The sequence below is a fragment of the Amblyomma mixtum genome, chromosome 2 (genome assembly GCF_055824585.1).
Source record: "Amblyomma mixtum isolate Tamu chromosome 2, ASM5582458v1, whole genome shotgun sequence".
Lineage (NCBI taxonomy): Eukaryota > Metazoa > Arthropoda > Arachnida > Ixodida > Ixodidae > Amblyomma > Amblyomma mixtum.
The window spans coordinates 46,590,521-46,607,253 of record NC_143013.1 but is presented as its reverse complement, the minus strand read 5'-3'; the positions used below and the strand labels follow the sequence as shown (position 1 = coordinate 46,607,253).

Sequence of the window (16,733 nt, the reverse complement as noted above, 5' to 3'; positions counted from 1 at the left end):
GTGTTGGCCAGCCTGCAAATCTCTTTGTGCAGTCGCGAGCTTTCTCCCTCGTGCTTGAACGCTGACGGGCTTCAGAGGATTAGCAAAATGTACAGGGGCGCTAGATAAAAATGCGGACAGCACGGCGCCCACGCGCTGCGCAGTCGGTATTTATCTTCAATGCGTTTTTATCTCGTTAGTAACAAAAAGACGCTAGAGTGGTACATTATTGTATCACGGATGTCTCCAGCGTATTTGTGTTGCGAGCCAAGTATAAGCGTGACGAAAATAAATTCCAACAGCGGTGGTGGTGGTGGAAAACATTTATGTACAGGTATAATACAGGAGGTTATGCATGAGCTGACCCAGAGGGGGCCAGCCCTTACAAATACTAGGTGGAGGTCCCTAGTTCGGGACCCCAGTGGCATCGGCCGCCGCCCAGGCTCGCGCGACCAAGGCCCGTTGGGCCTGCAGGTCAGAGCAGCCGAGCAGGGTCGCCTCCCAGTCCTCCCGGGTTGGGTTGGGGTGAGGGGGGATAGCAGGGTTGGAGGGGCAGGCCCACACCATGTGGTAGATGTCCGAAGACTTCTCCGCACAGTGCGGACAGCTGCCCGAGAAAGAAGGGTCGAAGTGTTTCAGAGCTGCCGGGCACAGCAAAGTATTAGTATACAGGCGGAGCAGAAGCCGCTCCTCCGCCTTTGACAGACCTTTACACGGCGGGGATAAAGACCATGGCCAGATTGATAGAGTAAAACGATGTCTTTGAAGGTGTAAGCTGGAATAAATTCGAGTTCCTGATCGTCAGGGTCGGAGGGGAATGTCCGGTGAGAGAGCGCGCGGGCGGCGGCGTCAGCTGCCTCATTTCCCTCAAGGCCCATGTGAGCGGGAGCCCAAACGATACGCCGGTGCGCGGGGTCACCGGTGTAGACGCTGTTTTGGAGAATGCGGTAGGCTAGATACGGTACCCAGCCCTGCTCGACGTTCCGACATGCCCCTCGCGAGTCGGAAATAATTGTTTTTGAATTGGAATCAGATGCAGCCAACGCCAAGTATAAGCGTGACGAAAATAAATTCCAACAGCGGAGCGCCTAGGCACTGCGCTGTTCGCATTTCTTTCTGTCGCGGCAGTACGCTCTGAGATGTAGGTTAAAAGAAATAGTGGACAGCGATTTTTTTTTTCGCTGCGCAAACTTGAAAAAAGAACTGCTAGTGGATCAGGTCCACTACGTGAAGCAGATTGTTGGCGAAAAAGCCGGTACCGTAACGGCGAAACGTGTATCGCAAGTATGACGAGGTCATTTAAGACGTGGAATTCGAGGTAAATACCATTTTTTTTGGCGCGGCCATCTTCGCAAATGCTTAATTTCGTTGGGTGGCTGAGCAGTTAGGTGCATGCAGGTTTGTTGGCCAAATAATAAGGATTTTGTTACGTGTTTCGCTGAAAAATAATGGAAATAATTTTTATTTGAACTTAAAATAAAGTGGCCGTTAGGCGACACGCGAGGCTGAGGAGAAAAACGAAAACACTCAGGCAATGCGCCTACCAGCTTCTTGCTATATACGGCAAAGAGAAAAAATGCTCTAGTTTGATCAATCGCTACAACGTAGATAAGCGGTGGTATATTTATTTTAATGCCGATTACAGCGCACAATTTATTTGCAGAGTCATCGCTCATATGCAAACGCTCATTCATATGCAAGCAAACGTTTTGATTATTTTTGTTTTTAGAAATTTTTTTCATGTGAAGCAACTTCGAAAATTGAGCCAGGCGTCACAAGTCGGAACATTGAGGCGATCACTGACCTTGCCTCACACGTGTCCGCATAATGCCGCTAGCTGTTGTCAGTCTCTAAAATAAAAAATGGCAAAAGAAATTAGTTTCGTTAGCGTGAGCTTTACTAAACACTGCATGCTTAGTGAATTACAGCAAAAACTGCTCAAATAATATTACGCGTGCAACATGCCAAACTTGTTTAGCAACAGGAAAAAGCTTATTTCACCCTGCCCATAGCAGTTATCGAGGCCTGCCGGACAAAAACATTTTTTAATAGGAAAAAGTGTATGAACGCATTTTTTTTTTTCATATACCGGAAGATTTCACTATAGCAATCTCCCATCGATAGGATTGCATTTTTTTTTCGTATTTTAACGTTTTTCCTATCGTCAACTGCTCGATACGAGCGATGAAAAATATTTAAGATTTTGCTGCTTATAGAAAGGGTGAACGATTACCTTCAATATTTTCGTTACTGTAGTTTACAATTTTTCAATATTAATTTTTTTTCCCCGAAGAATGTAGGACATCTCCAGGAAATCTGTAGAATTCCACGGGCAGTCCTTGGCCGTCGGTGTTCAGAGAACTATTGTGACAGCCCCAGACACAACCAGTTTCTCCACTCTTAGAACGTCGCGGAATTCGCAGCGAGCGGCAACAACACTTTTGTGCGCCCGCGAGCAGGACGGCGCGTGCTCACAATGAAAGAGAGAGTGCCAGCTGCGCGAGCAGCACGCGCGTGCCAGACGACAGGCTGCTGGCTCAATGCGCTCCGCCCGCGACGTGCCCGGACGGAAACGCCAAAATGACCGACAGGGGAGAAGTGGCGCTGGTGCAGTGGGAGCAAACTTCAGGTGCGCTTCCCTATAAAACTTGGATGAGACAGTTACTGCGTAATTTCCTTTCCTCAAATACAATTTTCATTTTCTTCATTACGGCCCTCTTTCTCTTTCTTCTTTCACTCCCACTTCCTCCCTTCCTCTACGGTGCGGTTCAGGTGTCCACCGAGATGACAGAGAATTACTGCGCCGTTTCCTGTCCTCAAAAAGCGTTGCGTTCAAAGGGCAAGGCATCAAGCCGAACGGGTGGTGGCGGGACTCCCTGGCAGCGCTACAACACGCTGTCGCGTTCCACTCCTAAAGGCGAAGCTTAAGCGTCATTATTCAGCATTTAATTAGTATTTAGTCATTAACCAGTCATTAATCATTAATGAGTAATTTGTCATTACATAGTAATTAGTCATTCATTATGTGTGACGTCATCCAGTGGTGACGTCACCAGTGCCACCAAAGTGGTGCGGAAAACGCTTTCGCCTCTACGCACTTTCGACAAAGCATGCTCCCTGTGATGCCGCCGCAGCTGCGATTACCGCGCCGTTGCTTCCGCAGTTCTATACTCGGGATGGCCATTGGTCAAACCACAGCCATTTTTTTTACCTTCATTAAACCTTCAGATGAAGAAAAGGTAAGGAAAGTGCATAACTGGCCCCCTGGGGCAGTGGCCACCTTAGGCGCGCTTTAAGCTACGAAACCGATGAAGAGCGGGAGCTTCGTAAGCAAAGGAAAGGCGCATAACTGCCCGACACGCCATAGCTTTCGCACAAAACAAAACGCACACAGGTCCGGTCACCGCTGCCTGCCCGTCTGAAGCGAAGTGGCTAACTTATACCGCATGGTACGGACATGCCAGAACAATCCAGTTATTCCAAGAATCAATAACCCAACAACTGAAGACTGGGAGGCGGCGCTGTCTAGCTCACATTCGGAAGACCATCTTTTTCTGGTGAACCGGGTAAGAGCGGCGTCTATAACCAATGGGCTCCTGGAATGAGTGTCCATCGGACTAACTGCGATTTCCTTCATGCATTAATAGTTTTCTCGATCATAAATCAGCCAACGCGGGAGAGCTGGGAGGCGGCCCTGTCCAGCTCGGACCTCGAGGAACAACGAGCCCTCGTCGCCAGAGAACGGGCAGCGGCTTTTACCAACGGCGTCCCCGACTAGGGACCCGATCGGCCTTCCCTTCAACTAAGGCATTGTGGCTTTAATAAACATTTTCATCATCATCATCGCTCACTCACTGTGCTCATAAAGTCAGGGGGCACTTTGACTGTCTAAAGTGCGTAGAGGCGAAAGCGTTTTCCGCACCACTTTCAGTGCTTCTGTGGCACTGGTGGCGTCACATGTAATTGAGTACTAATTACTAAGTGATGACAAATCACTAATTAATGATTAATTACTGATATGATTAATGCCTGAATACTAATTAACTGCTAATTAAGCTTAAGCTTAAGCTTCGCCTTTAGGAGTGGAACGCGACAGCGTGTTGTAGCGCTGCCAGTGAGTCCACGGAACGCCACCACCCATTCGGCGCGATGCCTTGCCGTTTCAACGCAACGGTTTTTGAGGAAAGGAAATGGCGCAGTAAATCTCTGTCATCTCGGTGGACACCTGAACCGCACCGTAGAGGAACGGAGGAAGTGGGAGTGAAAGAAGAAAGACGAAGATGGCCCGTAATGAAGAAAATGAAAATTGTATTTGAGGAAAGAAAATTACGCAGTAACTGTCTCACATATCTCGGTGGACACCCGTCAAAATTCAGGGGGGGGGGGGGGGGGGGGGTGCACTTTTTTGACCTAAAGTGTGGTCACTGATGTGTGGTTAAGATGTTAAGCTTCGCCTCTAAGAGTGGAACGCGAGAGCGCCTTGCAACGCTGCCAGGGAGTCCATAGAACGCCATCGCCCATTCGGTTCTACGCCTCGCTCGTCGGTAAATTGGTTTTTGAGGAAAGGAAATGTATTCCTCTGTCATATCTCGGTGGACACCTAAACCTCGCCGGAAGGGAAGGGAGGAGGATGGCAGTGAGCGAAGACACCGTATTCACTAGACGTGCCTTTGTTCATTCCAAACCATCGAGCTGGCATGGCGGAGTGGATAGCATGCTCGTCTCGCACTCCGAAGACCGGGGTTCGATTCCCGAGCTCGACCAATTTCTTACTAGGTTTTATTTATTTATATGGCCTTACTAGAGAAGTTAATTAGGCTAATTGGGTAATTAAGCAATTAACTAAGCTCAGTCCCACTTACTTGGAGCATCACTATATGGTCCCTTCAATTGGTTGCATGGTTACTAGCCAAAGCACAATTGGCCCCGTTTGAAATGGGCGCACTGTGACGTCACGACCGTTTCGACCAACTGAAAAGCGTGACATTCTCTGTCGACAACTGCTGCTTACAACGATGAGACATTAAAGGCTTTCGCCTTAAAAAACGAAAACATCCTGAACTGGCGCCACGTTCCAGGCGCGAGCCAGAAGAAGAAGAAGCGTTCCAGAGCCTGCTCTTCACCGCCGAGACTCGCTCGTCCACATCCAGGCTTATACGCAGCCGGCAAGCGTGTTCCCTCTGCGACGTCGACAAACGGTGAGACCAGGACTCGCTGTCAGAAATATCCGGTTGTGAACGCCATGTTTCGAAGGGGCCCTTAAGGACACTGAATAACGCCTGTCATCATTCCCCACTTTTTTATCCCATGCAAGCGTTCATGTTTGCTGCCACAGCACAACAACGCATCACGCGAGGAAAGCGCGTTCAACGCGCTTCGAATCGGCGCCTCCCATCACGCTTCTTTGACTCAAACCTCTCTCTCACCTGCGAGCGGCTTTATGAATACCCACCCTGACTGTGTAGCCTATAGGCCTCCTGAACTCTAATTGGACGCCTGCTGAAATTAGCGAAGAATTGTTCGGGAAGTCATTTTCAGCCATACGTGTTCGTGCAGACAGGCAGTATAGGTGCCGTGAAATGGAAAACAATGAGGAACCTGTCGAAATATCCATTCATGCTATCTTCACCGATGCCGTAAAATTAGGGCATTCCTTTTGAGACTGGGTAAAACACTGACCGGATGCTTACCCGCGGGATTGATTGAAAACTTCATTGAATTCGTAGCATCTCGGATGTTCATGGGTAGTGCGAAATTCGGGGGCAGCGGTGGTAGTGCTAAATGCCGATGCCAGTTGGAGCGTTATCCCTCCATATAAGGCGGGCAGACACAGCAAGGGTGAAGTGAGCAAGGAACTCTTGTCGTCACGTATGTCGTCGTTGTGTTCGAAGCGGGGTTCTGAATAACAAGCGTGAAGCGCTGCCATCATGTAATGCTTGATGCCGCCTGGTATGTTACGGCGACGACTCCGCATAAACGGGAAACATGGCCTTAACAGCTGTGGCTGGAAGACCGAATTTTAAAATTACAATGCGCGGACCAGGCGTGGCGCACCGTATGTGCCACGCGTGCTTTGACATGAGCCCGGTCTACTGTTGCATCGCCTTATTGATTATTCTATAAAATAACGACAGCCATCCCCACAACACAAAGATGGGAGAGGAATTAAATTATCCCGGGGAAGTCGTGTTCCAGGCAGAGTCAACCTGTGCACCCGACAGTTCAATAACAAATGTTCTGATAAAACGCTATCACAAGCCGGTCGAGCAGGACTGTCGGGCAGAAATTTGACAGGATCTTGTAAATGCAACTGGAACAGTTATGCAAGGGCCGGGCTAGGGTTAACCCGTGTGCCTGCACGGGAAGGATTCAGTCCGCCAGATCGGTTTATGGCAGCCTATTTTCGGGCATATATTGCCTATTTCATTTAATTTCCAGCACGGCAAATTGCAATTCACTGAAGTTTCTGTTAATTTGGTGCGGTGGATAGTTCTAAATCGAATTATTTTCGTGTCATTTGCGGACATCTTGCTGGTCTGGCAACTCTGATCGCTGATGTCACAAGGGCATGTACAGCCTTTGTCAAAAGTTTGGAGCCCAGGGGGTTTGCTTCTGAGCCACACTGTGTGGTTCGTAATGCATCTCCAGCGCTCCAAATTTCCTGAAGGTAAAAAGATTTCTGGTCCTGCCTTCTCCAATGGGTAGGGCTGCCACGAATGCTTCAGGAGTCCCACTACAAGACTCAGAAGCAAACCCCCTGGGCTCTAAACTTTTGACAAAGACTGTACACCTGCCCCGCGTTGTCTGCTACAAGCTGGTCACTGCGTTGAGGTTTTCCCCGTGCCTCCTCTAGAGGAGAGGTTGGGTTTTTTTTCCTCCATGGTTGAGGTGCTTGCATGCAGGCCGCGCATGACGGTCGCTCAAAAAGATTTTTTTTTTTATGCGAAAGCATTACTAGGCTATGTCGGCGAGGTCGTGTCACCAAAACGTGTTCGCAGGAGTTTTGTAGTTCTTAGAAGATGTAGGATCAAACGAATGGTTGTAATCGATAGAGGACGGTGTGAGGATGATGCGCAAAATATTTGATGTCAATAGGATGATTAGTTAATTATTTAGAGCCAAAAATGTCAAAATCCGTCGAAATAGCGCGGACATCGGTATAGTGAGCGGCCGGGAAAACAGCCGTGTATGGTAAAATAGTGTAGAAATAGAGAGGAGTGAAAAAAGTTCTAAATTAATTTAAATGTGTTCAATGAATGCTAATTAATCAAACAAGAAGTTTAATCGACATAGATCAATTAGTTATCAGCAAAAACCACTGGACGTTTAATAGGCTGGACGGGGATATAGTGGGTGGGCGGAATAGCAGCGTTGGCGCCAAATTTGAAAAACAAATTCTGTGATTGAGGTGAAGGGATGTAATCAGAGTGAAATTAAATAATTAGGTGATTAATTAGGCGAATAACATGAACAGCTTTGAGATGGTGCTTACTGAAGGCCAGCTGACGTGAGCAAAGAGAGGCGACGAGTGCCGTGGAGGCGTCTGTGATTTCGCATTCTCCAAATGCTGGTCGCCGCACTGATCTCTACCGTTCTTTTGCTTAGCGATAAAATACATTTTCCGTGCTTTGTTTTCGGAAGCCTACAGCATAGTACGCGAGCTTAGTGATCCGTGGGAAAGTGGACTTTTTCGTGGAGCTCGTCTTCTGAGTGTTGAGGAAAAAGAAATCGGTAGACCTCATGCTATATATTTACACCATGCTATTCGTATGTTATTAGTGTGACCTCTCTCGCATTTTCTGGAATATACAGAGCGCATAGGACTATCAAATTTTAGAATTCGAATCATAGCTTCTTGTATTTTTTAGTGAGCACAAAGTTCCACTATGAATGACTATGTCATGGCACCCTTAACACCGCTGTACCACTCCCAGAAGCCTGAGTCCTTAGTCTCAGAAATGTGCGCATACAGAGGCAACAACTGATGGCCAGACACACATGTAACTAAAAACACATGTGCACCGGTATCATCCGCCTATAACATTGCCTTTCCTTCAAAGGGATAGCACTGGAATGCTCAAGTCTGTAGTTTTCGTTCTGTTTTTTGTTCTCAGTCCTTGTTCTCAGATTCTAGTAATTATGTCTCGCTGTTATAGTTACCCACTAGCGCAGCTTTCTGTTTTAAATGCTGCAAAACAGGCTGACGCAGCCTGACTACGTCCTCGACCCTTCCCCGTCCGGTTGATACAAGAGCGCCATGCGCAAAGAAGGTGGGTTTTTCTGATGAGCAGAAGGCATCGCTCTGGCAGACAATTTCACTGCACGTGCGGTTTGTGCTCATTCTGTCTTTTGTTTCCGGCGAGCAGCCTGTGGTCTCAAAGGGATAAAGCAGCCGGCTCTTGCATCTTTTGGGGACGTTGCAGTGAGGCCATGTCGGAGGCGCTGGATCCGATCTACGTGAGCTGGTTCAAGCGAGCCACGTACATACTCCGCATGATGGTCGGCTACTCGGCGCCCCTCTTCTGCACACCGCTCATCAAAGTCGATGATAAGGTACTACGCCAGTCACCTGCGCTCGGCGCCACCGCGAAGCGCGCTCCGTTGCATGCTTTTCTTCGGGCTTTTCCGTGCTAACAAAATGCGTTCCCTTCTGCTCGCCTCGGTGAGTGGCTGTACCGACGCTCATCGCATGCGCAGTAACGTCTGTCCTGCTCTGAAGCGAGGTATGTGAGGGAAACTGTTTTCGTGGGGGCGCACTTCAGATCCTTCTACTCGATGCGTCTCTGGGCTTGCCGGGGCGCTGACCCTAAAGAACCGAGCCCGTAGTACTACATCAAAGCGTAGGCATCAAACTTGCGATCCGCCCGCATTCTACGGGGAAAAGCTGCATGTTTTGTTGCGAAAGCAATACTACTCCCAAGAACGGCCTTTCGCGCAGCGGCGGCCACTTGGCACGTTTGACATTTAGAATGACCCCTGACGTCATACCATGCCTAGTTACGTCACAGCGTGACGTCATACCAGGAGCGAGAGACGGGCTACCAACTCGGCTCCTCGGGTAACGGCGGCTGCTTGGCACGGCGCGCCGCGCTCCTGCCGCTAGAGGCGCTAGTGACGTTATAGCGTGACGTCATACCAGGAGCGAGAGGCGGGCTACCAACTCGGCTCCTCGGGTAACGGCGGCTGCTTGGCACGGCGCGCCACGCTCTTCCCACTACGCTGCATACGCAGTATAAAACATCTGCTTTCGCAACCTACCAGGCTTAACCAAAGCTAAGCCCCCGTCAATTTCTTTTACTGCGTCGTTCTTTGTGCAATAGGTATATTTATCGGTGACTCACTAGCGTCAAAAACATTTCAGACGAGTACAGTTCGCCTCTCAGGAAGTTGAAAATATACCCTCGTTGCGCTTCACCAAAGCGGCAGCAGCCGAAACAGACCGCGTGATGTGATTATTGACAGTGAGGTCGCATGCGCTGCCGCCAGGCGCCGACATTCGATAGCCTGTTTCACATGCAAGCGAAACGCTAGCGATTCCTGCCGCCGCGGCGGAAAACCTTGTTTCGGGTCCTCGCGGCGGCGGCTCCAGCGGCGAGGTTTCAAGTCAGAAATTTTCCCTTGCGCCGCTCAGTCGCTCGCGTGTGAACCAGCCTTGACGCTCTTCGTTTGGTTCGCTGCAGAGTCTTCGTTGCCTCTTTGTGCTGGTGGTGACGTACCAGCAGCTGCTGTTCGGCACCGTGCACCCAGGCGTGGCCAGCTTCCTGCCATTCGTGTACATCCCCCTGCTTGAGATCGACACCATGTCCGAAGTCTGCAACAACTACTTCACGGTACGCAGCGCTGGAGCGTGCTTTGAGAGGATTCATACCTCTGGCCAGTACTCGTTTAACGACTGTGTGAAAGGAGCATCCGTGACTTATCTCCAGAGCTAAGTCAGGTTCTTTTTTCTCCCGCCTCGTTTCTGCGAGGTATACCTGATTTGGCATAGAACTCTTACCAGGCAGATCACGGGACGAGAAACTGGACTTATTAGTAACATTTCAGAAACAAACACGCATGCAAGAAATGGAAGCCTTTTACACTCAGCTAACAAGGCTGAGCTCACGACTTCCCATAAGCCGGGGTTGCCGTCTTCGCTTCTCTACGATGCCTGCCAAGAATCGTTTAAATCTGCGCAACACTCCCTGCGTAAGCAGGCGCTGCGAAAAAGAGTAGGCGCCGCACTACGCTGCGTCTCCCTCCCACTGTGGGGCCCGAACCATCTCGAACCGCTAGCTTCTCCATTCGCAAAGGTCGCCGGTAAAGCTCTCAGAGGCGGTGACGGACGTGGACACCCACCTCCTCCACCTCTGGGCAGCCAGACGCAGCATGGTCAAAAGATGGCGTAGACAGAAGCATAACCGAAAGCTAAGAGCTCGGATCGCTGCAATCACTAAAGAAGCAGCGGAGTACGCGGCGCAACTCGCGGACGCGAACTGGGTAGATAGGTGCAACGCGGCCGCTAGGCAGATGTCTAGCAAAAATACGTGGCGCCTCTTCCGGGCGCTCATAGATCCAAACCAGACGCGCACCGAGACGCAGAAGCACCTGCAGAGAGCGGTACATGCATTTCAAGGAAATACGGCCCAGCTCGCACTGAAGCTTCGGGACCAGTACCTGAGCACGACCCAAGATCCAAGGGGAGAAGCTTACATATACAGTGGAGCCCAAAATGCCGAGCTGGACGAACCTTTCAAAATATACGAACTCAAGGCCGCTCTATCGAGGATGAAACGCGGGACCGCGCCAGGAAGGGACGGGATCTCGGTAAAACTCCTAGCCAATCTGCCGGACCGCGCATACGAATCCCTCCTAGAACACTTTAATTCGGTTTGGATGGGCGCAGCTCCACTTCCCACGGAGTGGAAGACGGCGCTGATAACTTTCATCCCCAAGGCGGGCAAGGCCATAGATACGGATAACCTCAGACCTATTTCTCTCACCTCGTGCGTGGGCAAACTGATGGAAGCTATGGTCAGAGATAGACTATCTGAGTACCTAGAAAACAAGCGAGTCTTCGCCGACTCGATGTACGGCTTCAGACCAAATAAATCGGCTCAGGACATCCTGCTGCAGCTCAGCAGGGAGGTACTAAACCCGATCGAACATCCGAACGGGGATAAGATAGTGCTGGCCCTAGATCTGAAGGGAGCCTTCGATAATGTGACACACGAGGCGATCCTCACACACCTATCAGAGACGGGATGCGGCAAGAACGCTTTCGAGTACATAAAACGCTTCCTCACGGACAGACAGGCCTACGTGAGGATCCAGAACGCGGAACACGGCCCCTTTCTATTAGGCACGAGAGGGACGCCACAGGGAGCGGTGCTATCCCCCCTGCTTTTCAACTTGGCAATGAAGAACCTGCCGGTCCACCTGGAGAAAGTCCCGGGTGTGCAGCACGCGCTGTACGCAGACGACATCTCCATTTGGACCACGCAGGGCTCTCTCGGAGAAATGGAGGCCAGCCTGCAGGAGGCGGCCACCGCGGTGAACGAGTACGCGAAAAGATGTGGCCTTCATTGCTCCCCTCAAAAATCCGAATTCGTGCACATTCGCCCCAACAAAAAATGCACAAACAAGATAGAATTGAGACTTGGATCGGAACCGATACCCGAAAGAAGAGAAATTAGAGTCCTAGGTCTTTTCATCCACCAGCGTAGGCTGGCGACGACCACGCTCGACAAACTAAAGAAGGTGGGAGATCAGGTGGGCCGAATGGTCCGCAGAGTCTCGAACAAGAAAGGTGGATTGCGAAGCAAAGACGCCTTGCGGCTGGCCAATGCCTTTGTAACAAGCAGAATCCTGTACTCGACCCCCTATCTCCGCCTCAACAAACACGACCAGAACATCATCGAGGTGATAATACGCAAAATGGCGAAGAAGGCCCTCGACCTCCCGATAACCACATCTAACCTGAGACTCCAAGGTCTGGGTATGACGAACTCCTTCGATGAACTTAGAGAAGCCCACCTCACAGGTCAATACACGCGATTATCGCAGACGCCGTCGGGACGCCGCCTTTTAGCCCGTCTGCACATATATAACACACGACTCTAACCGAGGAGAGAGTAAGACTCCCTCAGGAGTGGCGTTACGCCCTGCACGTAAGACCACTCCCAATTAAGATGTCCAGGGACGACCACGAGGGTAGACGCAGGGCCAGGGCAGAGGCCTTAGCTCACCACTACGGAAGGAAACCCGGGGTATACTACGTGGACGCATCCGGCCCGCACCAAGGCGGGTGGTACACGGCGGCGGTGATCCACGACTCCAAAACGGTGAACGGGCTCACCTTCAAAGCCCGAAACGTAACTCAAGCAGAGGAAGTCGCCATCGCATTAGCGGCAACACACTCCGATTCCAAGACAATCATAACCGACTCGCGAGGGGCGTGTCGGAACGTCCAACAGGGCTGGGTCCCGTACCTGGCCTACCGGCTACTGCAAAACAGCTCGTACGTAGGAGGTCCATCCCACCGCTTCATAGTCTGGGCTCCGGCCCACTCGGGGCTAGGAGGAAACGAGGCAGCAGATGCAGCCGCCCGCGCGCTCTCTAACCGGGCAACCTCGTCCCCCGCCTCCTCTGAAGAAGTAGCGGAAGCCACGCCGACCTACACTTACAGGGAAATAACGCAGTTATACCAAGACAGACATAAACTGTACCCCCACCCGTGTAAAGGATTAACGAGAGCGGAAGAACGCCTGTTCCTCCGCCTTGTCACGAACACCATGATGTGCCCGGCCTCGCTAAAGCACTTTGACCCTGCCTTCTCCGGGGAGTGCCCGCACTGTGGGGAGAGGTCCTCGGACCTCTACCACATGGTGTGGGCGTGCCCCTCCAACCCTGCTTTTACTCCAAACCCAAACCCCACCCGAGAGGACTGGGAGGCGACCCTACTCGCCTGTTGCGACCTGAAAGCCCAAAAGGCGATGGTCGAACGAGCTATGGCGGCAGCGGAAGCCACTGGGGTCCCGTACTAGGGACTCCACCTAGTGTTTGTGAGGGGAAGGGCACTAAGCCTGACTCCAGAGCAACCTCCATGTAACTCCCTCTTTTCAGAGGAAATAAACGTTTTTACCACCACCACCACCACCCGGGAGAGGGGGCCTGGGCCGGTGTCTTGGGACGCGGATGCTGGAGCGCGCGCCTTCCAGCGTGTTCCAGAGAAAACCTTTTTTTTTATGCGAAGCATACTACTTTAGCTACCACTTCAGCCCTTCACCGTGGTTATGCGCCTCCAAATCACGTGATACATGACGTCACACCACGTGACACGATGACGGCACGACAGTAGAGAAACGGGGGCCCACCTCGCGCCGTCGCTGTGGTTGTGCGCCTCCAAATCACGTGATACATGACGTCACACCACGTGACACGATGACGTAACGGCAGTGGAGAAACGGGGGCCCACCTCGCGCCGTCGCTGTGGTTGTGCGCCTCCAAATTACGCGACACGATGATGCTTCGCATTCTCCAGGCTTAACCAAGTTAAGCCTCAGCCATTTTTTTTTTGGTGGGCGCGCCGCAGACGCTTAGCGTTAGCCATAGCGGCCTTACAATCCAGTACACCGTTTACAAAGCCGTAGCTTAAACATATCCCTTATGTCGGCACCCATGAACTCGCGATATTTCCTTCGTCAGCCACCATAAACTTACTTCGTAAATCATTACGCGAACTACATTTCCACTTACTTTATGATTTGAGCGACAAACAGATCTGCGTCGTGCGGCCTTGTCCAAAGCGCCCCAGGTTTACGCCAATTTCTGTGCCCGCTTGAACGGCGAACCTGTCGGCATGCGTTCTGCTCTTGTGAGGAGAGCCTCCGCTGCAAGGCGAGTCTTCCGGTCGATTCCACGGAGCAGGCGACCGGATGCGACGGCACAGTAACGGCTGCAAAACGCGTGCCAGAAATGAGCTCTTCTCAATCTCCACAGATATTCATCTCAGTTGTAACATTGCGCCTGCAATGTCCCAGAAGGATATTCTTTCCAAACGTCTGCCCCCGTCCTCGAAAGTTGCACACCGTCCGCTGAAGAACGGGACAATTTTGAATACAAACATTCGCGCTCCCCGCACTTGACAAGCCCCCGTGGTTCCTCGACGGCAGCATCCAGCGGAGCCCTGGAATAGGGGCAACCGACCGTTGCGGATGGAATCATCTGACCGCATAAAAGCGCTTGTGCTAGAGCTAAATAAAGTTATCCTATCATATCCTATCCTATCCTATCGCCATTCATGGTTTGGTTCGTGAGGCGTGCTAGCATTTCCTGCGGATGTAATTATGATGGTGGTAAAGAAAGTGAATCTGCTGCCACATCACGGTACGTGGTGGCGATATTTTATGACCGACGAAAAAAGAGATTCCGTGGTTCCGCGGCGCTTTTCTTCGCCACGCGTTAAGCAGCGAGGCTACCAATTAACCTGGCGACGCAGGAGCTCTTCTTCACGTGCTTCGGCCAGCTGGTGTACACGGCGGCCACCACGACCAGCGGCCTCTGCCACCGGCTGGCGCTGTGGTCGCTGCGCCACTTGGCGTACGGCATCGAGCTGGGCATGTTCACGCTGATGGCCGTGGCGATGGCCATCTCCTTCTGGGTGGACAACGCGATCGCCACTCTGGCCACGGTGTCCGTGGTCAACGAGACGTTCGGCATCATCCAGAGGAACACCTACGTGCGCATGACGCAGGACTCCTCCTTCCGAGATCTCAACCTCAATTCGAGCACTAGCGGAGAAGGTGCGCGCCCCACTTCTAATGGGCAAACAGATTATCTTTTACCCCACTCCCAGGCCTCTCGGAGCGCTGCATGCTGGGAAACGCGCCTCCTGCGGGGCATCTTCCTCGATCCAGCGAATGACTAATTGCTCATCGTTGTCCGTCTGTCCGTTCGCGAATACTCTCACACGATAGCTGTCAATCATCCTGATGACGTCATCAGTGGCGTAACACGCCGTAGCCAACAACCATTGAATTCATTGCGGCATAGTAAGTCGTAACCATTATTAATTAGTCGTTAATTAGTAATTGATCAGCAATTAGTAATTAGTCATTAGCAATTCAGAGGCAGTCAAATCGGCGCGAAAAGGCTTTCGCCTCGCGCACTTTACGTCGTCAAAGTGCCCCCCCCCCCCCCTCTGTTTACTTTTTCGGCTCGCGATAACGTTTACTGGTGCACATCGCCACGAGAAGTGATCTTGCTGGGTTACATTTCGTTAGGCGACAGCTAGAATCCGCACATCGTGAGGAACCCGGTGTATACAAGCTGTCAGAGGCAATATTAGCAAGAAAATTAAACTTCATCACCCTCAATGCATGCATCTTTGAACAGATATATGCAGCCTAATTGTGATTGTGCAAATTACACAGCACACCAATAAATCTCGACCATTATGCTTTGGATTCAAAGAATTTTTTTTTCCGCCAGAATCGCCTTCCATTTACCTTTGATGGTGGATGCACGTCAGTACAACTTCAACGTGCATGAAGCCAGACATTGCTCTTGAAACACTTGCGACCCAAAGCTGAACAAAAGCACGCGACAGCCCGTGTTCTTTTCAATCAAAACGACAGCCACGGACGTTGTAGTTTGAAACTTGTAACGTGACATTCAGTGGCGCCTGCATGGCCGAACGCGCAACTGTGTGGATTCTTAATAATCAATCAATCAATCAATCAATCAATCAATCATTTTATTTCCTTAGAAAAGGAGGAGTACGGGACTAAAAGCTCGAACAGCTTGACGAGGTCCCGACCCCTTGTTAGTTGGCATGACAGCAGGATGACGGCCAGTCTTACACAAAAATGAAAAAATATCACAAAGCAACGGGTAATACAGAATGAAACAAAACGGCAATCAATCGGAGAAGCAACAAAAGGTAATACAGATAAATCAACACACATAAGCAACATTAGTGAACAAAATTAGGCGAATAGGAAGGCATGGTTTAGTCTTGCGAATGAAGAAGTTGACAAAAACGTTTAATGCGACAGTTTCGGTTTCTGGAGGGATCATAATTTTGTCGGTCTAGTAAGTTTAACAGCGAAGGTAATGTATAAGATACAGATTGTTCATCATAAGAGGTTCTCGCGGTGTGTACAAACCACATTTCTTTATGTCGGGTCTGACGAATATTTGTGTTTTCTTGGAGTTTTGCCAGATGAGTTATGTAATCAATGCCAAACTTTACAAAACCTTTGTAGCACAACATCAACCTGTAATTATAAAAACAAAACACAGGAAGAATTTCATATTTTGGAAAAAGTGGTTTTGTGGAGTATGTATAATGGACATCAGCTATGTAACGTACAGCTCTTTTTTGTAGCAAATGTAGTTTCTGCAAGTTTGTCACGCCAGTTGTGCCCCACACCACAATGCAATACTGCATGACAGATACCACCAGTGCATTGTACAACATTAATTTTACCTTGGTCGGGAGAATGCGACGCAGACGAGCAATGACACCAATGGCAGATGACAATTTTGATTGTAGGTGATCAACATGCTCATTCCAGGTAAGGTGCTTTGAAAAATGCACCCCAAGGATGTTAACGGAGTCCACTATCTCTAACTGCTCACTGCCCAGACACAAATTCATATTAGTTGTCAACATCTTACCTCTAGGCGTGTACAAGATTACTTTTGTTTTCTTCGGGTTGATTTTTAAACAGTTTATCGCGGACCAGCGTTCTAAGTCAGACAGCGTCTTA

At 50.3% G+C, this 16,733-nt stretch overlaps 2 pseudogenes across 1 annotated transcript in view; both read left to right on the top strand.

Moving 5' to 3' along the window:
• The first annotated feature begins 4,941 nt into the window (after positions 1 to 4,941).
• Positions 4,942 to 16,733, top strand: part of LOC149359221 (Na(+)/citrate cotransporter-like) — a 29,904-nt pseudogene continuing 18,112 nt past the window's right edge. Inside the window, exons 1-4 of the transcript XR_016288766.1 lie at positions 4,942 to 5,177; positions 8,403 to 8,532; positions 9,660 to 9,809; positions 14,459 to 14,762. The product of XR_016288766.1 is annotated as a Na(+)/citrate cotransporter-like (transcript). The remainder of the gene's footprint in view (positions 5,178 to 8,402; positions 8,533 to 9,659; positions 9,810 to 14,458; positions 14,763 to 16,733) is intronic.
• LOC149359222 (uncharacterized) lies at positions 10,417 to 13,107 on the top strand (annotated as a pseudogene).